Source organism: Chiloscyllium plagiosum, unplaced genomic scaffold (genome assembly GCF_037043375.1).
Source record: "Chiloscyllium plagiosum isolate Xiang-an unplaced genomic scaffold, Cpla_swu_hap1 HiC_scaffold_51, whole genome shotgun sequence".
Lineage (NCBI taxonomy): Eukaryota > Metazoa > Chordata > Chondrichthyes > Orectolobiformes > Hemiscylliidae > Chiloscyllium > Chiloscyllium plagiosum.
Genome location: NW_028270189.1, coordinates 41269129 through 41296807, shown reverse-complemented (window position 1 = coordinate 41296807; position 27679 = coordinate 41269129). Strand labels below are relative to the sequence as shown.

Here is a 27679-nt window from a genome sequence, read left to right as displayed (position 1 = left end):
CTTTCCTGATCTCTCACCATAACCCTTAGTTCTTTTCCTATTCACAAATCTACATTTTGCCTTCAAGGCATTCAAGTTGATAACGTCAAATGCTGCCCTCGGCAGGGAATTCCACAGATTCACAACCCTTTAGCTGAAGAACCTCCTCCTGAACTCAGTCCTAAATCTGCTCCCCCTTATTTTGAGGTAATGCTCTGTAGTTTGACCCACCCCCAGTGGAAATAGCCTCCCTGTTTCTGTCTTATCTACTCCCTCATAATTTTATTGTTTCCTATCCAACCTCCCATTCTTCTAAATTACAATGACTATAGAACCAGTTTTCTCTATCTCTCCACATGCACCAATCCTCAACTCCCAACCCAAACTAGTGAACCTCCTCTGTACTCCCTCCAACGCCAGTACATCTTCCTGAAGTAAGGAGACCAAACCTGTACACAGTACTCCAGGTGTGGCCTCCCCAGCACCCTGTACAGCTGCAGCATAACCATCCCTCTAGCAAGGAAGGACAATAATCCCTTCACTGCCTTAATTACCTGCTGCACCTGCAAACCAACTTCCTGTGATTCATGCACAAGGACACCCAGCTCCCTCTGCACAGCAGCATGGTGCAAGTTTTCACCATTTCATCATCCAGTTTGCTGTTAGTCCGACCAAAATGGATGACCTCACATATCCCAACATTGATCTCCATCTGCCAGATCTTTACCCACTCACATAACTGATCTGTATCCCTGTTCAGACTTACAGTGGCCTCTGCACACATTGCTCTACCTCATCTTTGTATCAAATGTGAACTCTGACATCGTACACTTGGTCCTCAACTCCAAAACATTTGTGTAAATTGCAAACAGTTGTAGTGCCAACACAAATCCAAACACCCATTTATCCCCATTCTTTACATTTTGTTGGTTAACCGATCCTGTATCAATGATAATTGCCATAATGCCATGCATCTTTACCTTATTCAGCAGCCTTTTATGTGGCAACTTATCGAATGCCTTCTGGAAATCCAGGTACACCATATCCACCGAGTCCCCCTTGTCCACGGCACTCGTCGCATCCTCAAGTAATTCCAGTAAACGTGTTAAACGTGACCTGCCAATCATGAATCCATGCTGTGTCTGCTCAATGAGACAATTTCTACCCAGATATCTCACCACTACTTCCTTGAGAGGTTCAAGCATTTTCTCCACTACAGACGTTAAACCATCGGATCCTTTTTGAAAAATAGTACCACCACATTTGCAGCTTCCAGTCTGTCAAAACCAGACATCCAACAACTTTTAGTGGATTATTACGAGGTCTATTTGTTATTCTCTCTTCCCCACCCCCCCCCCCCCCCCTTTCCCACCAGATCTTTTAGTCCCTGGGATACATTCCATCAGAGCCAGGAGACCCATCTACCTTTAGGCTGTTATCTTTCACAACATTACCTCTTTACTGGGAATGATTGCTTCTGTATCCTCATCTGCCATTGCCTCCATAGGCCTGTGACAATGAGAGTACATAGACAGTATGTTCCTGTTAAGGCCAAGGCTGGTAGGTGTAAAGAGTGCTGCCTGACGAAAGAAATTGTGGACCTGGTCAAGAAACTGAAGGAGGGATATGGCAGGTACAGAGAGCTGTGTTTGTGTGAATCCCTAGAGGAGTGTAGTGGCAGTAGGAGTATACTCGAGGTAAACCAGGAGGGCAAAAAGGGGACATGAGATAGCTTTAGGAAATAGGTTTAAGGAGAATCCAAAGTGATTGTACAAATACACTGAGGACAAATGAGTAACCAGGCAGAGAATAGGTACCCGCAAAAATCATCAAGGCTGTCTGTGGAACCGCAGGAGGTGAGAGCGATTCTGTATGAGCGGAGAGGTTTTACAAACAAAATGTGCACATCGGAAAACACAAATTTGAACGTCCCAGTCTCGTGTTTTCAGTAAACGGGGAATTGCCTCAGTGTGGCTGCAGGCATGAGTGCGCGCCACCATCTTTATTCGGGGCAAGAATTCACTGGACACGTGCGGAGCCGCCAGCTTTGTAGGGGGCAAGGTGCAGCCAGGCTCAGGTGCAGCCTTTCTCTGGTACAGAGTCATTTGGCAGGATCTACACAGAGCACATTCAAACTCAGAGAAATGAATGTTTATTTCTGGATTTGTTTCGTCATTCATTTAAATGATTTGGTATCGTAAATGAGTTTGCAGGTCATACAAAATTGGAGGTATTGTGGATAATGAAGGTTACCTCAGATGTCAATAAGATTTTGATCAGATGAGGTTTAATTTAGATAAATGAGGTGCTGCATTTTGGAAAAGCACATCAGGGCAGGACTTGTACACTGAATGGCAAGGCCCTGGAGACGTTTGCAGAACAAAGAGACCTTGGATTGCAGGTTCATAGTCCTTGCAAGTCAAGTTGCAGGTCGATAGGATGCTGAAGAAGGTGTTCAGTATATTTTCCTTTATTGGTTAGAGCATTGAGTATAGGATGTGGGAGGTCATGTTGCTGTACAGGACATTTGTTAGGCCACTTTTGGAATAGTGTGTGCAGTTCTGGCCTGCCTCCTATCAGAAGGGTTCTGTGAAACTTGAAAGGTTTCAAAAAAGACTTACAAAGATGTTGTTGGGGTTGGAGGATTTGAGCTGTAGGATGAGGCATAAAAGGCTGGGGCTGTTTTCCCTGGAGTGCTTTAGGCTGAGTGGTGATGTTATGGAGGTTTATACAATCATGAGGGGCATGAATAGAGTAAATGAACAAGGTGTTTTCCCTGGAGTAGGAGTGTCTAGAAGTAGAGGGCATTGCTTTAGGGTGAACGGAGAAAATTTGAAAGGGACCTAAAGGACAACTCTTTCATGCAGTGGGTGGAATGAGCTGCCAGAGGAAGTGGTGGAGGCTAGTACAATTAAAACATGTTAAAGGCATCTAAATGGACACATGATATGATTAGGAAGCATTTACAGGAATATGGGCCAAGTGCTGGCAAATGGGAATAGATTAGGTTTGGAAACCTGGTTGGCATGGATGAGTTAGACCGAAGGGTCTGTGTCGGTGCTATACATCTCTATGTGGGATCATAACAGCTTATATTGCTCTGCTTCATCTCTGGGCTCCCTCATGACCACTTTGTCAATATCTAGCTTCCTCAGTCTCAAACAATGGGTGTATATTTGGTCTGTTTAGTATTTTACTATTACTTTTACAGACATTTTTGTAAGTTAATTTTTCACTGCCGCACAGCCCCTGACCATATGCTGCTTAATTTTTTTCTGGAAAATCTTTGACAGTCGAGAATTCTTTTTTTCCCAATAAGCAAATGCATTTTCCTTCCATTTCTGACTATCAAATTCTGCACCATTTTCATTCCCTGTAATCCGTTTTGCACTCCCTGAAACATCGACTGTGTTTCTCCTTCCAGTGATTAATGCCAAAGCCCTGTTGCCTGTGGAGAGGGTGATGTTTGACTTTCTTGTACAGCTGCAGTTTGTGTGGTGAAGGTGCTCTCACAGTGTGGTTGGGTAAGTGGCATTATAGGTTATTCATGACAGCAACAGTGATGATTTGAAAATAATGTCCAAATCAAGAACAGTTTGTAGTTTTATTATCCTGCTTATAATTTCACAAAAATATTATTGGGAACTTTAGGCATAAGGTCAGAGACTGATGATGTTAGGTCAGGTGACCAAAAGCATTGCCAAATAAGCAGGCTTTGAGGAATGTCTTAAAGGAGGAAAGCAGACCTGTGAGGTTTTGGCTGCGAATTTCAGAAAATGTTGCTTTGGCAACTGTAAAAGCAGCCACACAGGTGAAATAATGAATGAACAGATCATTGGGTGTTTCGAACACAATGGGTTGTCGAGGTCTTCAAGGATGTGTGATGCGGCAAGCTAGGGATGATCACAACCAGGAATTAAATCAAGAATGAGAATTTTAAATTGAGGGATGTGGGCCAGGTGCTGGCCGATGAGACTACATTGGGTTGGAATATCTGGTCGGCATGGACGGGATGGATTGAAGGGTCTGTTTCCATGCTGTATATCTCTGTGGCTCTATGTTGTTGATTATGAATAGGAGCCTTTTGATGGATCAACATGTTTTGGTACAAGGGAGTACTTGGGCAGCAGAGATTTAGTTTTTCTTGAGATTACAGGGAGATTGAATGTGGGAAGCTGGTAGGAGTGTGTTTGGATAATGAATTCTGGAGATAACACAAGGTGGATGAGAGTATATGAGCTGAGACAAGGGTAGAATCAGCTAGAAATAGTGATCTTGGAGTGGGACTGGGCTGTCACCGTCACCTTACCTCTGGAATTCAGTTGGTCGTCAGGTTGTGAATCAGGGCGGTAACACAATCGGGAGCTGAGTGGCCCTGGTGGAGCCTAAAATGAGTGTCACTCAGTTGGCTGTTGCTGAGCAGCTGCTGCTTGATAGCCCTGTTGATGACATTTTCCATCACTTTACTGCTGATCGAGTGTGGACTGATAGAGGGAAATTGCCTGGGTTGGATTGCCCTGTGTTGAACATGCCTGGGCAATGTTCTACATTGTCGGTAGATGCCAGTGCTGGAGTGGTACTTGGCTCGGTTGGTGGCAAGTTCTGGAGCACAAGCCATCAGTATTATTGCCAGAATATTGGCAGGGCCCGTAGCCTTTGCACGACTTAAGCATTTCTTGATGTTATTCAAACTGGTTTAAAACTCACATCTGTGATGTTGGAAACCACTGGAGAAGGCTGAGATGGATCATCTCACTTTACACTTCTGGCTGCAAATTGCTGCAAATGCTGTCATCTTATCTGGTGCATGGATGTGTGAGGCCCCTCCATCAGTAAGGGTGGGGATTTCTGTGATGCTTCCTCCAGTGAGTTGTTTAATTGTCCATCACCGTTCACAACTGGGTGTGGCAGAACTGCAGAGCTCCGATCTGTTCCATTGGTTGTGGGATTGTTTAGCTCTGTTGCTTGCTGCTGATGCTGTTTGAAATGCAGATGGTCCTGTTTGGTAGCTTCACCAGGTTGGCACTTCATTTTTAGGTCTGCCTGGTGCTGCTCATGGCATGCCCTCCTTTCCTGTCCATTGTGATGGGTGAGTGTGGGATTTGCAAACCCATGAGATTTCAGATTGTGCTGGAGTACAGTTCTGCTACTGGTGATGTCCCACAGTGCCTCAGAGAAACCCAGTTTGAGATCCTACATCTCTTCAAAGTCTGTTCCAATTAGAACGGTGATAGTGTCACTCAACACAATGGAGGTTTTTCTCAACTTTAAGCCAAGACTTGTGTCTCCAAAAGGAAAGCTATGTCCTTTAGGACCTGACCAGTTCAGTCAGTAATTCTGTTGCAGAGCTAGTCTCGATTGTGGACATTGAAATCCTGTACCCAGAGTACGTTTGACACCATTTTACTTCCTCAGTGCTTCCTTCAAATGTTGTTCAACATGAAGTAGAACTGATCCATCAGCCAAGGGAGGACGGTACGTGGTAATCAGCAGGAGCCATGAGATTTCCTGGTGTCCGGAGTCAATGCTGAGTACTCCCAGGGCAAATCCTCCCTGTCTGTGCCACGACCTCTGCCTGGTCTGTCCTGCTGGTGGGGCAGGACATATCCAGAGATTTCAGGAGAAAGTGAAGACTGCAGATGCTGGAGATCAGAGTCAAGAGTCTGGTGCTGGAAAAGCACAGCAGGTCAGGCTGATGAACGGCTTAGGCTCGAAAAATCGATTCTCCTCCTCCTCGGATGCTGCCTGACCTGTTGCGCTTTTCCATCACCACAATTTCAATATCGTGGGATGGTGATGGTGGTGTCTGGTCATTGTCTGTAAGGGTTGATTTCATGAGTATGAGTATGTCAGGCTGTTCCTTGATTGGTCTGTGAGACAGCTCTGCACATTTTGGTACCAAAATCCAGATGTTCGTCTGGAAGACATTGCACCATCGAGAGGGCTGATTCTGTGGTTGTATTTTCTGGTGCCATGTTAGATGCCGAGTGGTCCATCCAGTTTCATTCCTTTGCAGTGATTATTTCAGTGAGTAGCTTGCTGGGTCACTGTCAGGTTGGCAGGATGTTTTTCGCTATTGACAATGATTCCATGGAGTTCAGGGGATTCCTAATTCCAGTTATTTTTTCTTGAATTCAGATTCCACCATCTGCCAAGATGGAATTCGAACCAGGACTTCAGTCATTTGTTTTAATATTTTGGATAAAATTTAAATACATTAGGTTTGTTCACTCACTTTAAATATCACTTACCCAGATTTTGTTTCTTTGTAAACACTGTCCATCCTCCTGTCTCCTCCACTCTCCCCTCCAACAACAAGAGTTTGGAGCACATGGAGTTTCTCTGTCACTAAGACTGAGATAATCCGATCTGCTGCTTCCCTCCCTCCCACTAGCCCACTAAGTCAAACTGCTTCATGTGGTGTTCCCGGTTTTTGTCCAAACCTACATCTTTCTCCAATCTCATCTCATGTCAAGCCTTATCAGAGCTCATCTTGACCCTGTACCCTAATCTCACTAAACCATAGACTTTCCAACTCTCTTTTCTCCTCCTCCTCATCAGTCCCCCTCACCGATTCACAGACATTGTTTCTTGTTCTATCTTTTCTGGTTATGGTCCTTCTCACCCATTCTGTGAAAAACTGACATTTGACCTCACGGTTGGTGGAAAATGCTGCTCCATCTCCACTTTCCCTTTCCTTTCTGAATTCCTTGCATTTGGTGTCCCTCGTGGATCTATCCTTGGCCCCTCCTGTATCTCACCTACATACTGCCAGGAGGTGACATTGTGCAAAAGTACCATGTTGGGTTTCACATGTACAATGACAATGCCCAGCTCTCCCTCCCCATCATCCCTCTCCATTACTCCACTGTTACTCAGTTATCAAACTGCTTACCACGCTCCCACGACTCGATTAGGTGCAGTTTCCTCCAATAAAACATTGTAATGGTTAAACCCGTTGCCTAACAAGTTCCTTTCCCTAACTGCTGAGCCTCTCCCTCTCACTGGGAACTATGCAGCAGAACTAGACTCATCACAATACTCCTGTTATATCTGACGCGAAGCTGACCTTCTGATTAGACATCTACACAATCACAAACACCAGGAATTCCAATCTTTAAACCGTTGCTTATCTCCTCCTCATCTCGGCTCCATTGCTACTGAAACCCCTTACCAGTGTCTGTGTTGCCTTAAACTTGACGAACCCAAAGCAGAACCCTTGATTCTGTGACTGGCTCAGAATCTGGTTTCAGATTTAACCACCCCCCCCCCCCCCACCCCCCCCACCCCCCTCAGTATTTACCCTCGGACACATCAGTACTTATTCGGTCAAACCCCTGAAGAATCTGGTGGTGCAGTCTGATTGTAGCTGGTGGAAATGATAGAAGATGATGTGTTGTATCTGGGTGGAAGGTAAGGACTTGGTGGAGGTGGGGGGGGGGGGGGTTCTCTCCTTGTTGCAGTTGGAGATGTGGGTTTCAAAGGCAGAGGTGCAGGAAGTGGAGGAGATACATTGGATGGTATTGACCATATGGGAGGGGAAATTGCAGTCCTCGAAATATGGGGCCATTTGGTATGTTCTGGCTTCACTGGGACACAGCAGTAAGCATGAGATAGAGATGTTGGCCAGGGAACAGGCTCGTGTGTTTAAAGTGGCAGGCAGCTGGAAGTTCGGGGTCTGTTTTTCAGCAGAACATAGATCATCAGTTGTCATTTCGGCCACCTCCACTGAGATGCTGCCAGACACAGGTTCCTGTCCCGTCCATTAACAGCTATGCACCATCCCAGCCAGATCGTAATCCACTCATTTTTCTTTCCAAATGTTCCAGTCTCTCTTTGGGTTCTGTCCCTCCCTGTTATTTACACTTTAACACCTATCTCCTGCAATACAAAGATCTGCAGGTTAGTTGAATTGGCCAAGCTAAATTTCCCATAATATTCAGGGATGTGTAGGTTAGGTGCATTAATTAGGAGAAATATGCAGTAGTAGGGTAGGGGAATTGGTCTGGGTGGGATACCCTTCGGAGGGACGCTGTGGACATTTTGGGCCGAATACCTGTTTCCATGCTGTCAAGAGTCTAATTTTCCCAGCTCCCATCGGATCCGAGGAAGGGCCACTGGACATATTTCTGTTCCCAGATGCTGCCAGACGTGCTGAGCTTTCCCAGCACCTTCTGCTTGTTGTTCCTGATTGACACCATCCATACACCTTCTGGGTGTGATTCAGACAGGTGGAGGATACCACCACTGACCTCACAATGGGGTCCAGCTGATTGATGGCAGCTTCGGACCAATAGGAAAAGGTAGTGGGACTGGTGGACCAAGTGGAACCAACTGGTCATCCAAACGATGGGAGTGAATGAGGGGCGTGGCCAGTGGGATGACACGTCACCAGTAACTCGGCCGATGCAGTGGCACGTGACTCGGCCATTGGTGAATGTGGGAGACGCAAACAGGAAAGGGGAGAGTGGCCTCGGAGACAGGGAGATAATGAGTCACTTTAGACTGGGAAGTTTTAATTACACTCTGTGTGGTTCGTAAATCTGAATTAGAAACTCTTAATCCCGCGTTTGCAGCAGATGGGAAAATGGCTGTGGCCCTCAGGCGGTGAAAGGTTCTGGGATATGGCCGCCATTTTTATTGGGGGTAAGGTACAGTGAAGCGCATGTGCATGTCCCCTTCCTATGATGGGTGGGGGGAGGCATGCAACTTGAAGAGAGGCATTTACACATCAAGCACATACCAAGAAAAATGTATGTCTTTATATTCTTCCTGTACTGACTGTGAGTTTTGTTTTGTGAATTCATTTCATAGGATATTAAATCAGAATAATTGAGGCTGGGATCTCAAAAGCAAGTTTTTACAGTCAATGGAGTCATCAGGATCTGAATATCATTGGCATTTAACTGTGGAAGGAGAAAGGTTTGTCTGTTCTGTTTGTGGGAAGATATCTCCAATATTTTTGTTAAGCAGAAAGATGTACAAATTCGTGGTTGGATCACCCTTTGGGTGTGTGCTCTGTTCTGGGCCCTGCAGCTGAGGAAGGAGATATTGGCCTGAGAGGGAGCACAGATTTATCCAAATTACACCTCGTCTCTTTGTACGAACTCTCAGATTTAGACCCAACCACCCACTTCATGATGCTAACCTGTAAACTTCATGTTTTCAATTACCTGCAAACTTCTCATTAAAATTCCTTATGGACTCAAATTCCAGCACCATTTCAGGTGGAATGTTCCAGATTCTGACAACTGTCTGTTCATTCAGAAACTGCTGAAGTCCATGTTGACTCAGGGGTTACAAAGGGCTGATTTGAGAAATGAGGTGCTGTCCCTGAGCTCCCATTGAGATGCATTCGAACAGTACAGGAGGCTGAGGGCAATGTAGGTATGAGCAGACAATGAAAATGAAAGGGCAGCACTATGCGGGCTGCTTGGCTCAATGAGAGTGTTCTGGAGTTGGGTGTAAACAGACTGATGTGAGACGGGGAGAAGGTGAGGCTGAAACTCAGTTTTAGTTCAGGCCGTTCAGAAATTCACATGGTCCCAAGGTGAACTGCCAGTTTTTAAGTGATACCTGCGGAGTATTTGTTAACAGTTTGTAAAGTATTTTTCCTGAGGGCAGTTGAGAGTTAACAACATTGCTGTGGGTCTGGAGTCACATGTTGGCCAGATCAGGTGAGGATGACCGTTTCCTTCCCTACAGGACATTAGTGAACCAGATGGGTATTTAACAATCGACAATAGTTTCATGGTCATCATTCGACTTTTCATTCTAGATTGTATTGAATTCCGATGCCACCATCAGCCATGTTGGGATTCTATCCCTAATCCTTGGAACATTGCACATGTCACTCATCTGGCAGGAATACCATTAAGCCATTGCCTCCCTTTTAGCAATGTTAAAAGAAAGTTCCATCATTCTAGATGTACAATGTGAGATAAAATACTGCAACGTCCATGTGTCAGCCTCTCCGAAAGGTCAATCAACAGAAATTTGTTTGGGGGGGAAATATTTCACTTTCTTGGCGGGGGGGCGGGGGGGTTTATTAAACAAAAATGAATCCAAATAAAAATCTTATGCCATGGACATGTAATTTCTGAAGCCGGAGGGGGATTACAGAGACAGCGAGGGATGTGGGGCCAGAGGGGGATTGTTGTCCAAACATCACTGTGGTGTACATGGACTGCAGCATTTCAGGGAGGCGGTTAACCACCACCTTCTCCAAGACAAGTAAAGGTGGCCAAGAAATACTGGTCTGGGCAGCAAAGGCAACCCCAGTGAGTAAAACCAAGCAGTGACCTCTCTGAGCTGACTTGCTGTGAAGTTAAAAACCTCTTTGGAAATGGAGCGGGCAGAGAAGAGAAACAGTGACATTTCACAGCTGCCCTCCGAGAGACCTCACTCTTGGAAGTACTCCGAGCCGGGGATCAGCTCAGTGAGTTTCAGTCTCTTCAAATGTCAATCTTAGCTGGTTTTATTTTATTCAATCTACAATAGTGAGTAAGGTGAGGATTTCTTTTTAATGTCTTACGGTCCCTTGATTAAATGTTTAAGATATGAACCGTAAGCATTAAGTTATTCTCGGGCAGTATTTTTTGAGCAGTAAGACTGTGCCTTTGTCTTGGTCTGTAGATTGTTAAGGCGGAGAGATGGCCTGTTGTAGAGTGGCGTGCTGTTCCTGTCGGATGTGGGAGATTAGGGAGAGTTTCAATGATCCTGATGATTATGTCTGCAGCAAGTGTGATTGCTAATCCTATTGGATCGCATGGATTGGTGGAGGAGTGATTAAAGGCAGTGAGGAATTGACAGGAGACGGGGGGTGTAAGAGGTGGCAGTCTCAGGAATGCAGGATACTGCAGATACAGTCAGGTAGATGGATTACCGCCAGGAAAGCTAGGGGGGTAGGTCGGTACTGCAGGAGTCTCCTGTGGCTATCCCCATCTCAGGCAAGTGTATTGTTTTGGAAAATGTAGGTGGTAATAGACTTTCAGGGGAATGTAGCACTGACAGCCAAGTTACTGGTACTGAGACTGGCTTCTAACATAATGTGAGGTATATCCAGTTCCACACGATCGATGGTGATAGGGGACTCTCCAGTCAGGGGCACAGTCTGCCATTTCTGCAGCTGACAGTGAGACATCAGAATGGGCTGGTGCTGCCCTGGTGCCAGTGTCAAGGATGTCTCACAGAGGGAGCAGAATATTCTCAAAAGGGAAAATAACCAGTGGGAGGACATTGTACATTGGTACCAATGGCAAAGGAAGGGGAAAGCATGGGCCCTGACGAGCAGGGAGTTTTGCTAGTGCCACTCGGGAGGCATTAAACCTGTGAGGGAGTCGGGGTAATCCTAAAGAGATAGTGAGAAAAGAGGCGAGTCTGAGGCTGGTACTGTTCACCAGTCAGACTGTCAAGGCAGGCAAGAGCAAGTCACAGAATGAGGTGCGACGGACCAGTTGCACTGCATTTATTTCAGTGCAAAAGGCCTTACAAGTCAGGGAGGTAGGCTCAGGGTATGGTTTTGAACATGGCACTGGGATATTACAGCAATTACAGAGGCATCACTCCGGGATGGATAGGACGAGCAGCTTAATGTTCCAGGGTATAGATGCTATAGCAAGGATAGAAAGGGGCCAACAGAGCAGGGAGAGAGGTGTTTTTGATTAGAGATAACATTATGGCTGGGCTTTGGGAGGATATTCCTGGGAGTACATCCAGGCAAGTTATTTGGTTGGTACTGAGAAATAACAAAGGGATGACCATCTTACTGGGATTGTATTATAGACTCTCTCCCAATAGTCAGCGGGGAATTGAGACACAATTTTACCAGGAGACCTCAGTTATCTGTAAGAATAATATGGATGCAATGATAAGGGGTTTTAACTTTACCAACATGGCCTCGGAGTGCTGTAGTGTTAAGGGCTTGGATGGAAAGGTATTTGTTCACTGTGTACGAGAATGTTTCAGATTCAGTTTGTAGGATGTACCTACTAGAGAAGGAACAAAACCTGACCTGTTTTCTTTATTCATTCACAGGATGAGGCTGTCACTGGCTCGGCCAGCATTTATTGCTGCGTTTACCCAAAGGGCAGTTAAGAGTCAACCACGTTGCTATAGGTCTGGAGTCCCATGCAGACCAGGCCAGGTAAGGATGGCATTTTCCTTCCCGAAAGGTCATGAGTGAACAACATTGGTTTTTCCAACAATTGACAATGGATTCCTTGTCGTCACTAGATTATTTTTTCCAGATATTTATTGAATTCCCGTTCCAAAATCTGCCGTGATGGAATTCAAACCCGGGTCACCGGAACGTTATCTGGGTCTCTGGATTAACTGTCTAGCGATAATTTCACTCCGTCATCACTGCCACTTAGGAAATGAGGCAGGGTGAGTGACTGAGGTATCAGTGGGGCAGCGCATCAGCACCAAAGATCCCACAGTATTGTGGCTCAGTGGTTAGCGCTGCTTCCTCAGCACCAGGGACCTGGGTTTGATTCCAGCCTCAGGCGACTGCCTGTGTTCAAGTTGTCACATTCTCCCCAGTGTCTGTGAGGGTTTCCTTCGGGTGTTCCAGTTTCCTCCCACAGTCCGAAGATGTGTAGGTTAGTTGGATGAACCATGTTAAATTTCCCATAGTGTCCAGATGCAGTATATGAGATTTTGGGATGGGCAGGCAAACCTCTGCCTAATGTGAAAAGATCCTTTTGAGGTCTTGGACAGAGGTCAGAAGGAGGTGTGGCCGCATGTTTTACATCTCCCATGGCCGCAAGGGAGGGTCAAGGGTGTGGAGCGTGGGTTGGTGGGAGGGTGTGGACCGAACAAGGAAGGCGCAGCGGGAATGGTCTCTGCGGAACGCAGATAAAGGTGGGGAGGGAAATATGTCTCTGGTGGTGGGGTCTGACTTTAGGTAGCAGAAATAACAGAGGTTGATGCGCTGTATCTGGAGATTAGTGGGGTGGAAGGTGAAGACCGCAGGGTTATATTCTTTATTGTGGCTGGAGGGGTGGGGTAAAGGTGGAGGTGCGGGAAGTGGAGGGTATGTGTTGATCAAGTCAGAGGAAATTTACGGTCCGTGAAGTAGGCCTTTCTGGGATGTCCTGGAATAGAATCCAAAGAGATTAAACAAATATATCACAGACAAAAGATTAACTGGACCAGAGAATAGGACCCCTTAAAGGTCAACAAGGCTGTCTATGGAACCACAGGGGGTGCGAAAGATATGCAAATATTTCACGTTATTTTTACTGGAGAAGTATATGGAAGCTCGAGAGTTTGGAGAAATAAACAGTGATAACTTGAAAAGTGTCCATGTTACAGAGGAGGTGGTACTGGATGTCTTAAATCGCATCAAGGTGGATAAAGCCCTGGAAAATGATCAGGTGTATTCTGGAACTTTCTGGAAATCTAGTGAAGTGATTGTTGGGCCTCTCCTGAGGTAAAAGTGAGGTCTGCAGGTGCTGGAGATCAGAGCTGAAAATGTTTTGCTGGAAAAGCGCAGCAGGTCAGGCAGCATCAGTGGAACTGGAGAATCGACGTTTCGATGCCCGAAACGTTGATTCTCCTGTTCCCTGGATGCTGCCTGACCTGCTGTGCTTTTCCAGCAACACATTTTCAGCTCTCCTGAGGTATTTGTATCGTTGATAGCGACAGGTGAGGTGCCATTATTTTTAAAAGGTGGTAAGGAGAGGCCATGGAACAAGAGAACAGTGAGCCTGAAGTCAGTGGCAGCCAAGTTGTTGGAAGGGATTCTGAGGGACAGGATATCCATCTATTTGGAAAGGTAAGGAATGACAGGGAGAGTCAATGTGGCTTTGTACATGCACAATCATGTCTCACTAACTTGACTGAATGTTTTGAAGTGACAAAGAAAATTGATGAAGCCAGGTGGTGAATGTTGTTTATATGGACATTCAACAAGGTTCCACAAAGCAGACTGGTTCGCAGGGTTAGATAACATGGCATGCAGGGAGAGCAAGCCATTACAAAACTGCCTTGAAGGTAGGAGACAGAGGATGATGATGGAGGGTTGTTTTGCGGACTGGAGGCCTGTGAGGAGCAATGTGCTGCAAGGATGGATATTGGGCCCTTAAATAAATGACTTGGATGTGACTATATGAGGTATGGTCAGTAGGTTTACAGAAGACACCAAAATTGGAGGTGTAGTGGACTGTGAAGAAGGTTAGTTCAGAATACAACAGGATCTTGATCAGATGGGCCACTGGGGCGAGGATTGGCAGAATGAGTTCAATTTAGATAAATGTGAACTGTTGTATTTTGGAAAGACAAATCAGGGCAGGACTTATACACTTAATGGTAAAGTCCTGGGGAATATTGCTGAACAAAGAGACCTTGGAGTGCAGGTTTATAGTTGCTTGAAAGTAGAGTCACAGGTAGGCAGGGTAGTGAATGTAGCATTTGGTACCCCCCCCCCCCCCCCCCCCCCCGTTATTGGTCAATGCATTGAATGCAGCTGTTGTGACGTCATATTGTGGCAAGACAGGGCACTGATTAAAGCCCGTCTGGAATTCTGTTTTCAGTTCCAATCTCCCCGTTCTTGGAATAATGTTGAGAAACTTGAAATTGTTCAGAAAATATCTGCAAGGATTTTGCCTGGGTTGGACGGTTTGAGCTATTGGAAAAGGCTGAATAGACTGGGACTATTTTCCCTGGAGAGTTGGAGGCTGAGAGGTGATCTTATAAAATCATGAAGGGCATGGATAAGGTGAGCAGTCAGGGACTTTTTCCCAAGTTCGTTGGGTCCAGAACTAGAGGGTACAGGCTTAAGGTGAGAGGGAAAAGATTTAAAAGGGATCTAAGGGGCATCTTATTCATGTTGAGTGCATTGCAAGTAGGGAATGAGCTGCCAGAGGAAGGGGTGGAGGCTAGTACAATTGCAGCATTTAAAAGGCATTTGATTGTGTATATGAATAGGAAGGTTTTAGAGGGATAAGGGTGAACCGCTGGCAAATGTGACTCCATTTACACACTCCGTTTTTGGTCAATGCATTGAATACAGAAGCTGGGACGTCATACTGTGGCTGGACAGGACGTTGATTAAGCCACATCTGGAATTCTGATTTCAGTTTGAATTTCCCTGTTCTGGGAAGGATGTTGTGAAACTTGAAAAGGTTTGGACGAGATTTACAAAAGCGTTGCCAGGATTGGAGGATTTGGGCTACAGGGAGAGGCTGAATAGGCTGGGGCTATTTTCTCTGGAGAGTCAAAGACTGAGAGATGACTTCATGGAGATTTATAAAATCACGAGGGATGTGAATAAGGTGAGCAGCCGGAGTCCTATTTCCTCAGGTTAGGTGGGTCCAAAACTAGAGCACATGGGTTGAAGTTGAGAGGGCAAAGATTTAAAAGGGATCTAAGTGGGAACGTTTTCAAGCTGAGTGTGGTGTGTGTATGGGAGGAGCTACCAGATGAAGTAGTGGAGGCTGATAAAATCACAACATTTAAAAGGCTTCCAATTGGGTGCATGAATAAGAAGGGTTTTGATGGATGCAGGACAATAGATGGTAAATGGGAATCCATTAGTTTAGGATTCCTTGTTGGCACGGACGAATTGGACCGAAGGTCTGTTTCTTTGATCTTAATAAATTAAGATGTATAACTCTATTGTGTGGAGAGCTAGCTGAAGCACAGATAATTATCCTTGGAGCTGAGAAGGTGAAGCAGTGATTTCGATCTGGTGCAGATTTGGTTCCAAGGTCTTGAATTTGCAGAGAGAGAGAGAGGGGAATTGTTAACACTGTCACAATTTTTAGTAACTACTTTCAAGTAATTGGCAAATAATACAAGGTGAAAATGTGAACACTATTTTACTCAACGTTCTGAGCATCTGGAACAGTCTGAACGACACAGATTCAGCAGGTATTCTGAAACAGACTTGGAATTTACTTTTTAAGGAAAGATTTGGGGGGCTGTGGGCACATGGAGGGGGGACTTGGGACAGACTTGCAGCATCTCCAAAGGGAGAGAGTACAGCCCCAATGGGCTGAATAGCCCCCAGGCCCTGTGCTCTGTGATACTGCCCCATTCACTGTGAATGATGAAGCTCATCCCAGGGCAGAGAGAGGGATTAGCCCTCCACTCTCATCACAATGGGGCCCGGCTGATTAACGGCAGCTCTAGACTAATGGGAGGAGAGTCTGTGTGGTCCTGCAGCCAATGGGATTGAATGGGGGTGTGGCCAGCAAGACAACACATGTCCATGAGCTGTGCAAGTGCAGTGTCACTGTTTGGGGTTGGGAGAGACAGCAGAGACTGGGACAGATGCTGTTGGACCTAAATTACAAACTCCCGGTAAATTAAAACCAAAAGAACTGCAGAAGATGTAAATCAGAAACAACAACCGGGAGGTTCTGGAAATGCTCAGCAGGTCTGGCAGTATCTGTGAAGAGAAATCAGAGTTAAAGTTTAAGATCCGATGTCCCTTCCACAGAACAGATGTTACTGAGAATAAAAGTAAGTTTATGTTCAGAAGATAGTGTGGGAGAAGGATAAAAGGAGTAAAGGATAGGTGGGGATAGAGTGAGAGGAACAGTTGGATAAAGGATAACCATCTGGCTGGGGGAGGGTGACTAGCTGTTGATGGAGACAGTTCGTGGCTAACCATAGGTAAAGTGTAATGGCAGGCTGTGAGAACAAGGCCTGGTGTGTGGGGTAGGGGGCTACGACATGAGGTTGTTAACCTATGGTTAGCCACTGTCTCCATTGTAAGCTGTTGCCCACCTATATCACTCCACGATTGAAGCTGCCAAGGACACAAACCTTTGGAATATCCTCCCGAACCCCCTCTGTCCGCCTTAAGGATGTATCTAAAAATCGTTCTCTTTAATCAACGTTTCCATCATTCGTGATGCATTTTAGGAGATTTGTCAATGTGAAAGGCTCCATACAATGCAGGTAGTTGTTGTTATTGTCTGACATCAGGAGAAATAGGGATGAGCCCTCTCTCTCTCATACCTAATGAACAGCAACAAAAGCAGGAAGCACTGAGCATGCTCAAGCCCACAATGGGCCTCGAATTATTGATGTCAGCGCACGACCAATAAGAGTGGGGGAGCGGGGGCTAGAGGTGCTAGTTGGTCCTTCAACCAATCGGAGTGAATGAGGGGCGGGACAATACTCAACCACATGATAAACTTCACTGACAGCTCAGTGTTGTTGTGACCAAGGCATTGGAAATGTGTGAAGGTGAAGGGCAGGGGAAAGGAAGGACATAGACCAGGAAGAGGAGGAAGTTTTCATGGTATGGGATAAGAGGTTTTATAGAACTTAGTGCACATTGTAACACACAAATTTCAAAATCCAAATTCTGCACCATTTTCCCTCCCTATAATGCATTTTGCACTCCCTGAAATATCAACTGTGTGTTTTTCCCTCCACAGATACATAGAACATAGAACAATACAGCACAGAACAGGCCCTTCGGCCCACGATGTTGTGCCGAACTTCTAACCTAGATTAAGCACCCATCCATGTACCTATCCAAATGCCGCTTAAAGGTCGCCAATGATTCCGACTCCACCACTCCCACGGGCAGCGCATTCCATGCCCCCACCAGTCTCTGGGTAAAGAACCCACCCCTGACATCTCCCCTATACCTTCCACCCTTCACCTTAAATTTATGTCCCCTTGTAACACTCTGTTGTACCTGGGGAAAAAGTTTCTGACTGTCTACTCTATCTATTCCTCTGATCATCTTATAAACCTCTATCAAGTCACCCCTCATCCTTCGCCGTTCCAACGAGAAAAGACCGAGAACTCTCAACCTATCCTCGTACGACTTCCTCTCCATTCCAGGCAACATCCTGGTAAATCTTCTCTGCACCCTCTCCAAAGCTTCCACATCTTTCCTATAGTGAGGCGACCAGAACTGCACACAGTACTCCAACTGTGGCCTAACCAAAGTCCTGTACAGCTGCAACATCACTTCACGACTCTTGAATTCAATCCCTCTGCTAATGAACGATAATACTCCATAGGCCTTCTTACAAACTCTATCCACCTGAGTGGCAACCTTCAAAGCTCTATGAACATAGACCCCAAGATCCCTCTGTTCCTCCACCTGACTAAGAACCCTACCATTAACCCTGTATTCCGCATTCTTATTTGTTCTTCCAAAATCGACAACCTCACACTTGGCAGGGTTGAACTCCATCTGCCACTCCTCAGCCCAGCTCTGCATCATATCTAAGTCCCTCTGCAGCCGACAACAGCCCTCCTCACTGTCCACAACTCCACCTATCTTCGTATCATCTGCAAATTTACTGACCCACCCTTCGACTCCCTCATCTAAGTCATTAATAAAAATTACAAACAACAGAGGACCCAGAACTGATCCCTGCGGAACTCCACTTGTAACTGGGCTCCAGGCTGAGTATTTACCATCTACCACCACTCTCTGCCTTCGACCGGTTAGCCAGTTTTCTATCCAATTGGCCAAATTTCCCTCTATCCCATGCCTCCTGACTTTCCGCATAAGCCTACCATGGGGAACCTTATCAAATCCCTTACTAAAATCCATGTACACTACATCCACTGCTCTTCCCTCATCCACATGCTTGGTCACCTCCTCGAAGAATTCAATAAGACTTGTAAGGCAAGACCTACCCTTCACAAATCCGTGCTGGCTGTCCCTAATCAAGCAGTGTCTTTCCAGATACTCATCAATCCTATCCCTCAGTACCCTTTCCATTACTTTGCCTACCACAGAAGTAAGACTAACAGGCCTGTAATTCCCAGGGTTATCCCTATTCCCTTTTTTGAACAGGGGCACAACATTCGCTACTCTCCAGTCCCCTGGTACCACCCCCTTTGCCAGTGAAGACGAGAAGATCATTGCCAACGGTACTGCAATTTCCTCTCTAGCTTCCCACATAATCCTAGGATATATCCCGTCAGGCCCGGGGGACTTGTCTATCCTCAAGTTGTTCAAAATGTCCAACACATCTTCCTTTCTAACAGGTATCTCTTCTAGCTTACCAGTCCATTTCACACTCTCCTCTTCTACAATACGGTCCCTCTCGTTCGTAAATACTGAAGAGAAGTACTTGTTCAAGACCTCTCCTATCTCTTCCGACTCAATACACAGTCTCCCACTACTGTCCTTGATCGGGCCTACCCTCGTTCTCGTCATTCTCTGGTTTCTCACATACGCATAAAATGCCTTGGGGTTATCCTTGATCCTATCCGCCAACGATTTTTCATGCCCTCTCTTAGCTCTCCTAATCCCTTTCTTCAGGTCCCTTCTGGCTATCCTGTATCCCTCCACTGCTCTGTCTGAATCCTGTTTCCTCAACCTTATGTAAGCCTCCTTCTTCCTCTTTACCAGACATTCAACCTCTCTCGTCAACCAAGGCTCCTTCACACGACCATTTCTTTCCTGCCTGATAGGTACATACATATCATGGACACGTCGTATCTGCTCTTTGAAAAAGTTCCACATTTCCACCACATCCTTCCCTGACAGCCTATGCTCCCAACGTATGCTCCTCAAATCCTGCCTTACAGCATCGTAATTTCCCTTCCCCCAATTATAAAATCTACCTTGTTGTGCGCACCTATCTCTCTCCATAACCAAGGTGAAAGTCACAGAATTGTGGTCACCATCACCAAAATGTTCACCCACTAACAAGCCCACCACTTGTCCCGGTTCATTACCGAGTACCAAATCCAATATGGCCTCCCCTCTGGTTGGACAATCTACATGTCCAACCAGAGGGGAGGCCATTGAGCCAAAGCCCCATTGCCTGTGGAGAAGGTGATGTTTGAATTCCTTGTACAGCTGCAATTCGTGTGGTGAAGGTGCTCCCACAATGTGGTTGGGTAAGAGCTGTTATAGATTATTCACTCAGCGACAGTGAAGAGTTGACAATGTATGTGCAAATCAACAACAGTTTTTTTAACATGTTTATAATTCCACAGAAATACTATTGAGAACTTCTGACATAAGGCCACAGATGGGGATATTAGGTCAGGTGATCAAAAGAATTGCCTAATAAGCAGGTTTTCAGGAATACCTTCAAGGAGGAAAGCAGGTCTGAGGGGGTTAGGGTGGGAATTCCAGACCGCGTTGCCTTGGCAACAGTAGAAACAGCTGGACAGTTGAAGCAATGAATAAACACATCGTTGGGCGTCTGAAAGAAAATGAGTTGTCGGGGTCTCACAGGTTGTGTGGTGCAGGGAGACAGGGGTGTTCACAGCCAGGAATTACATCAAGGGTGAGAATTTTAAATTGTTGCTTGTTAATAGGAGCCTTTTGATGGATCAACAAGTTTTGGTACAAGTGAGCACTTGGGCAGGAGGGTTTTAGATACTCTTGAGATTACATTTAAGTTGAATGTGGGAAGCTGGCCAGGAGTGTTTGGATAATGAAGTCTGGAGATAACACAGGGATGGATGAGTATTTCGGTCAATGAGCTGAGACTAGGGTGGAGTTGGGTGATGTCACTAATGTAGAAATAGTGCTTTTGGAGTTGGGCTGCTCCTCCTCCTCATCACTCCCCCTCACCAAATCACATATTGTTCCTTGTTCTACCTGTCTGTCTTTTCTGGTTATGTCCTTCTCTCCCATTCTGCTACAAACTAATATTTGACCCCACCGTTGTTGGAAAACCTGCTCGATCGCGACTCTCCCTTTCCTTTCTGAATTCCTTATATTTGGTGTCCCTCAAGGATCTCGCCTTGGTCCGTCCTGTTTCTCACCTACACACTGCCAAGAGGTGACATCGTCCAAAAGCACCGTGTTAGGTTTCACATGTACACTAACAATGCCCAGCTCTCCCTCCCCATCATCCCTCTCCATTACTCAGTTATCAAACTGCTCATCACACTCCCACTACGCGATTGGCTGCAATTTCCTACAACGGAAAGTTGCAATGATTAAACCCATTGCCTTCAGTTGCTATTACAAATTACTTTCCCTTACTGCTGAGCCCCTCCCTCTCCCTGGGAACTGTCTGAGGCAGAACCGCACTCTTCACAATATTGCTCTCATATCTGACCCCAAGGTGACCTTCTGATCAGACACCTACACAATCACAAACACCAGGAATTCCAATCTCTTAAAATGTTGCTGATCTCCACCTCATTCCAGCTCCATTGCGAATGAAACCCCTCACATAGGAAACATCACACGGCGGCACACAGTGGTTAGCGCTGCTGCCTCACAGCGCCAGAGACCCGGGTTCAATTCCCGCCTCAGGCGACTGACTGTGTGGAGTTTGCACGTTCTCCCCGTGTCTGCGTGAGTTTCCTCCGGGTGCTCTGGTTTCCTCCCACAGTGCAAAGATGTGCAGGTCAGGTGAGTTGGCCATGCTCAAATTGCCCGTAGTGTTAGGTAAGGGGTAAATGTAGGGGTATGGATGGGTTGCGCTTCGGCGGGGCAGTGTGGACTTGTTGGGCCGAAGGGCCTGTTTCCACACTGTAAGTAATCTAATCTAATCTAATCCACTCAGTATTTACACTGTCAAACTCCTTACGTATCCTGCAGGTTACAATGAGATCCCCTCTCATTCCTCCCAAATCCAGTGAGTAGAGTCCCAACGTCTTCAGTCTTTTCTTAAAAAATAATCCCTGCAAACCAGGGATCATCCCAGTCAATTTTCTGTGAAATGCCTCTGATGAAATGATGTATTTCCTTAAATAAAGGGACCAAAACTTCTGTCATTTCTCCAGATGTGGTCTGACTCGCACTTTATAAAGTTCCTCTCAGGTATATATTCCAAGCAACTTCCTTTAAACTTGCACAGATGTTGTTGGAAATGCTCAGCAGGTCATGCAGCATCTGTGAAGGAAAATCAGTTAAAGTTTCTGGTCTGGTCACCCTTCCTCAGATACGTTAACTCTAATTTATTTTCGCACCTGCTGTTAGACCTGCTAAGCTTTTTCCAGAAACTTCTGTTTCTCTTCCTGGTTTCCAGCATCTTCAGTTGTTTCGGTTTTCACATCCTTTAAACTTGCCATCTCTCCTCTAGAATTTGTCATTTGCACATTGGAAAAAAGATTCACATTTGTTTGGTCTCCCCTACCCTGGGAAAAAAGAAACCATGACTAGTCACCCTATCATTGCTCCTCATAATTTTATAAAGTTCGATAAAGCCACCTAAAGTGTCCAGTGCTGCAGGGAAATAGCCTCAGCCTATTCAGCCTCTTCCTATGGTTCAAATGTTCCAATACTGGCACCACAAAGTAAAACTTTGCTGAACTCTTGCAAGTTTCCCAACGTTTTTCCTGTAACAGGGAGACTGGAATTGAAAGCAGTCTGGGGATTCCAAAAGTGGCCGAGCCAATAAACTGTACAACCGAAACATGATCTCCCAACTCCTATCCTCAATGCACTGCCCAATAACACCGAGCACACAGCACACCACCTACACCAACCTGTCTACCTTCAACCACACTTTCAAGGAACAATCAACCTACACTGCGTGGTCTGTTTGTTTGTCAACACTTCCCAAGAACTTGCCATTAAGAGGTTGAGTCCTATTCTGATAACATCTTTCTGAAATCGGGGAGACCACAATTGAATGCAGTATCCTAAAACTGGCCTCACCAATGCCCTACTCAGCCACAACGTGACCTCCTAACCCCTATACTCAGTGACAGAATCCCCACAGTGTGGAAGCAGGCCTTTCTGCCCACGAGACCATACCAACCATCGGAACAATATTCCACCCTAACTCTGTAACCTACCATTACCCAAAGCTAATCCATCTAAAGTGCATGTCTTTGGAATTGTGGGAGGAAATTAAGAGCACCCAGAGGAAGCCCACGGAGACACACGGGGAGAATGTACAAATACCACACAGACAGTGGAATCAAACCAGAGTCCATTTATTGACCAGCACATTCCATTAAAGGTCAATGTCCCAAATGCCACATTCAGCACCTGATCTCCCTGAAACTCCACTTTCCAGGAACTATGCAGTTGTTCTGAGCCCTTCAGAGGAAATTAAGGTGAGGAGGAGAAAACACGAACAGGGTTGAGTTGTAGATCTATAAAATAACTCTCCATCTTCCCCCTCTCTGTTCCCCCCTGCCTCCCCCCACTCTGTCTGGTTCCCCCCCTCCTGTCGGTCAGTCCTTTGTCGGCTCCCCCACCTCGTCGGTCGTCCCTCCCCCGTTGGTCTGTCCCACAATCTGTCGGTCTGTCCCCCCATCTTTTGCCCCCTCGGTCTGTCCCCCCTCTGTCAGTCGCCCCCCTGTCGGTCGCACACCCGTCTCTTTACCCCTCCATCGGTTGCCCCCCCCCTCAGTCTGTTCCCCCTCTTTGTCGGTCGCCCCCCCAACTGTCGGTCGGTCGCCCCCTCTGATCCCCCTGTCTGTTCCCCTCCTCTCTAATCCCGCTTTCTGTCCCCATCCATTTCTGTGCCTCCCCTCTCTATCCCCCCTCTCTGTCCCCACCCATTTCTGTCCCAACCCTCTCAATCCATCCACCCTCTCTTACCCTCCGCCCACCCCCTCTCTGCCTACCCTCCCCTCTCAGCCCCCTAGTTCTGTACTCCCCCCTCCGCAGGGAAAATATCTTGTCTATTTACCCTATCCATGCCCGGCCTGATTTTAAAAATCTCTTTCAGGTCACCGTTCAGCCTCTGACGCTCCAGCGAAAACAGCCTATCCAACCCTGGCAACATCCTTGTAATTCTTTTCTGACCCCTTTCAAGTTTTAGAACATCCATCTGATAGGAAGGAGACCAGGATTGAATGGAATATTACAAACGTTGCCGAATCAATGTCCTGTACAGCCCCAATATGACCTCCCAACCGCTACACTCAATGTTCTGACCAATAAAGGCAAGCAGACCAACTGCTGCCGTCACTATCCTATCTACTTGCTACTCTACTGTCAAGGAACGATGAACCTGCACTCCAAGCATCTTTGTTTAGCAGCACTCCCCTGGAACTTACTATAAACTGTATAAGTCCTGCTAAAGTTTGCTTTTCCAAAATGCAACAGCTTGCATTTTTCTGAACTGACCTCCTCCGCCCATTCACCCTTCTGATCCAGATCCCCTTGTACTCTGAGGTAATCTTTTTCACTACCTGCTACACCTCCCATTTTGATGTCATCTGCAAACTTACTAATAATACCTCTTATGTTCACATCCAAATCATGGATATAAATGGCGAAAAGTAGTGGATCCAGCACCGATCCTTGTGACACTCCACTGGTCACAGGCCTTCAGCCTGAAAAGCACCCTCTGCCTTTTACTTTCGGGCCAGTTCTGTACTCCATGCGATCTAACCTTGCTGACAGTCTCCCATGAGGAACGTTGTCAAACACGTTACTGAATCCATGTAGATCATGTCCATGCTCTGACCTCAGCAATCCTCTTTGTTACTTCTTCAAAAAAAACTGAGTCAAATTCATGAGATATCATTACTCATGCACCAAGCTGTTATTAGTATCCAGGATTTAACTCTGTACATTGGGGTCTGCGTTGCCCAGTTATAGGTGTTAATATTCTGGATGAAGTTCAAGTACACCAGCATTTTGTCAGTGAGTGTGTATTGAGTCCTGTTAATGTCACCAACACAGGTGAGTTCCTTTTGAAAGGCAGTCCCTGTATCCCTTGCCCACCAGGAAATAGTGTAAGTGTCCTTACCTCTGGACTAGGAGGATCAGGCTCAGAGTTGTGTAAAAGCATCTTTGAAGAGGCTGATTAGTAAACCTGCCCAAGCCACCAGGCCATACTATCTCCCAGCTGTCCCTGCCTGAGCCTCGAAACAGAACCTTCCTGTAGTTTCTCTCCTGTCAGACTCTTCCATTGCTCAGTTTGTCCAGGATCCCCTCTTGCTGCTGCACTGATCCTGTCCCTCACTGACATATCCATCCCCCAGTGTCCTCCACATTCATTCACTGTTCACAATCCATTGACCCAGTCCTCCAGCCACGCCACCTCCACCCTATAGAGACGGCTCAACGGTTAGCACTGCTGCCTCACAGCACCAGGTACCCGGGTTCGATTCTGGCCACGGATGATGTCTGTGTGGAGTTTGCGCATTCTCCCCGTGTCTGAGCGGGTTTCCTCCCACAATCCAAAGATGTGCAGGGCAGGTGAATTGGCCATTCTAAATTGCCCATAGTATTAGTTACATTACTTAGGGGGCATGGGTCTGTGTAAGTTACTGTTTGCAGGGTCGGTATGGACTTGTGTGGCCAAAGGGCCTGTTTCCATACTGTAGGGATTCTGATATATTGGGCAGTAGCTGCTGTCAATCACCCAGAATCCTGTATGATTGGGACCACGTGCTGTAGGAAGGGAGACCAGTGCATGGGTGCAGTGCTGGCAACTGTGGGAGTATGCGCAGTATCGGTCAGTGCCTGGGAAGGAGGCTGTGGGTGTGAGGGATGAATCTATCATTAGCAGCTTCATCCCTCTGGGAGCAGGACCCAGAGGAATGGCCCTTTTATTGCTACCCTGACATTTGATCAGACTATCAGTGGTGCAGCATTTTGCAGAAAGTTATCAGAACTCTTTTGTGAAGATTCAGAGTTGTTATGGAATGGGACAAGGATGGGTCTGCAATTAGAATTCTAATTTGGCTCATTTTAGGAAGATGGGTCTTGGCCAGAGTGTGCAGGAAGCAGTGTCTGCAGGATGGTTCTCATCAGGAGCTCGGAAACTGAATTCGAAGAGAGAGTGTGTGAGAACTGGGTGTGGAGGAAAGGAGTGGGGGGATTGGTTTGGATTTTAGTTCACAGAAGAGAGAAATTGTGAGACTGAGGTTTAAAGCTTTGGGGGAACAAGGAAACTACAGTTTAATCTACAATTGTCTTATGAATTTCCATCCTGTATTAACAGTGGTAACTTGGGTGCTCTGTTGTATGGTACTGAAAGGGTGGATTTGCGGATGAGAAATACAAATTGAACTTCATGTTCAGATGTGATCGTTACTTGAGCCGTGCCGATCTGAATATCATTGGCCTTTTCATCTGGAAGGAAAGGTGTGCATTCTGTCCGTGGGCGAATATTTCAAATGTCAGTGTGACTGCAAAAGTACTGAGACACAGCCAAGTCCATGTCAGCATGGTGAGTGTGGAGAGAGGTTTCATTTGTTTTTGAAAGTCTGAAAAATCATGGCACATTTCCCAGGAACAATTAAGCCACAGCTTTGCTTTGTAGAAGGACAAGTCTTTAATTAATCATGCAACCAGAAAGACACAAGGATACCTGTACCATGAGAAACACTATGAAAACGGGATTGTTGTAAAGGAGTTCATTCTCGATCATGGATTGTAATCCATTGCCATTGTCACGTCGGTTCCAGCGCTGTGGGGAAATACTGGAAATGTGATGAATGTAATGTAGGTTTCAGTTATTAAACTGTAAAAAGTGCAGAACAATTTACAAGGATGTTGCCAGGGGTCTGAGTTATAGGGAGAGGTTGGACAAGTGAGGATTTAATGTTTAGAGCAGAGGAAACTGAGGGGGCTCTTTTCTCGAAGTGTATAAGACCATGAGAGGCATGGATAAGGTGAATGCACTCAGTCTTTTTCCCAGGAACTCAAGGATTGGACGGCTTGATTGGATCAGTTTAAGGTTAGAGGGGAAAGAATAAAAGGGAAGCTGAGGGTAAACTGTTTTACACAGAGGGTAGTATGTATACGGCATGAGCTGCCAGTGGAAGTGGTTCAGGCAGGAACACTCACAACAGGTAAAAGACATTTGGACAAATACATGGATTGGAAAGGGTCAGAAGCAAATGGGCCAAGTGCAGGGAAATGGGGTTATTGTGGATGGACATTCTGGTCAGCATGGGCTAGTTTGGGCCAAAGGGCCTGTCTCTGCTGTCGGATTCTATAACTCTAAGTGCATCTGCTATTTCTCCCACTAACTCTGTTGGTATCCTGGGATGTGTTCCATCAGGGCAATGAGACTTGTCTACCTTTAGCTCCATTAGCTTTCCCAGCTCTAACTCTTTCACGATAGTGGTTATTATCTAGGTCCTCACCTTCCTCAGTCTCCTTATCAATTACTGGCATGTTCTTCGTGTTCTCCACTGTGAAGACTGACTGCTGTGTACCCATATTCCTGAACCCTGCTGGATAGGAATAACTAGGTACAGAACTCTGAGAGGTCTTCTTTGAGTCTTTATTGATGAGACATGGCAGTTACCTGGATAGTGCACATGCAGAACACCTCCAGGCAGCATCAGGTAACTCCCCGCCTGTCCGATGTGCCGCTCCCATTCTTATACCTTTATGGTTTGGGACTTTGAATAGAGACTGTCTCTCAGTATTATCTCCATGGCAACGGCAGTTAGAAAGTCTAGTTCAGCTCAGCACTTTGTGATTAAAACGCACACCCCTCCCCCACGCCCCCGTGGCTCCCTCAAGTATCTGACAGGTGCTTCAGTTTCAGTGGGGTATCTATCAGGATTCTCATGTGGAGGAGCCGGTGTTGGGGTGCGGTGAACAACCTTATAAACCACACAACACCAGGTTATACTCCAACAGGTTTATTTGGAAGAACAAGCTTTTGGAATGTGCTGTGATTTGTAACTTGATCAGGATTATCTCTATGATAACAGTTAAGTGCTTCAACAATTACAGAGGCCATATGTTCCCCAAACAATAGGTTCCCCTCTAGCAGGGTAAACTACTATTCTGGCCGTGGGCTGGTATTAATCACTTTTCTCCCCCAATCCCATCCAGCTTTCTGTTGATCTTTAAAGTTTTTCTAAT

General features: G+C 46.1%; 2 long non-coding RNA genes across 2 annotated transcripts in view; both read left to right on the top strand.

Annotated features, from left to right (window-relative positions):
* The first annotated feature begins 3407 nt into the window (after positions 1-3407).
* LOC148135227 (uncharacterized) lies at positions 3408-12124 on the top strand. The gene is made up of 3 exons (XR_015755552.1): positions 3408-3503; positions 8794-8901; positions 12016-12124. It is a non-coding gene; the product is annotated as an uncharacterized LOC148135227 (long non-coding RNA).
* Positions 12125-19723: 7599 nt separating this feature from the next.
* The window catches only part of LOC148135220 (uncharacterized), a 580459-nt gene continuing 572503 nt past the window's right edge, over positions 19724-27679 (top strand). The window contains exon 1 of the long non-coding RNA XR_015755537.1: positions 19724-19815. This is a non-coding gene — a long non-coding RNA (uncharacterized LOC148135220). The remainder of the gene's footprint in view (positions 19816-27679) is intronic.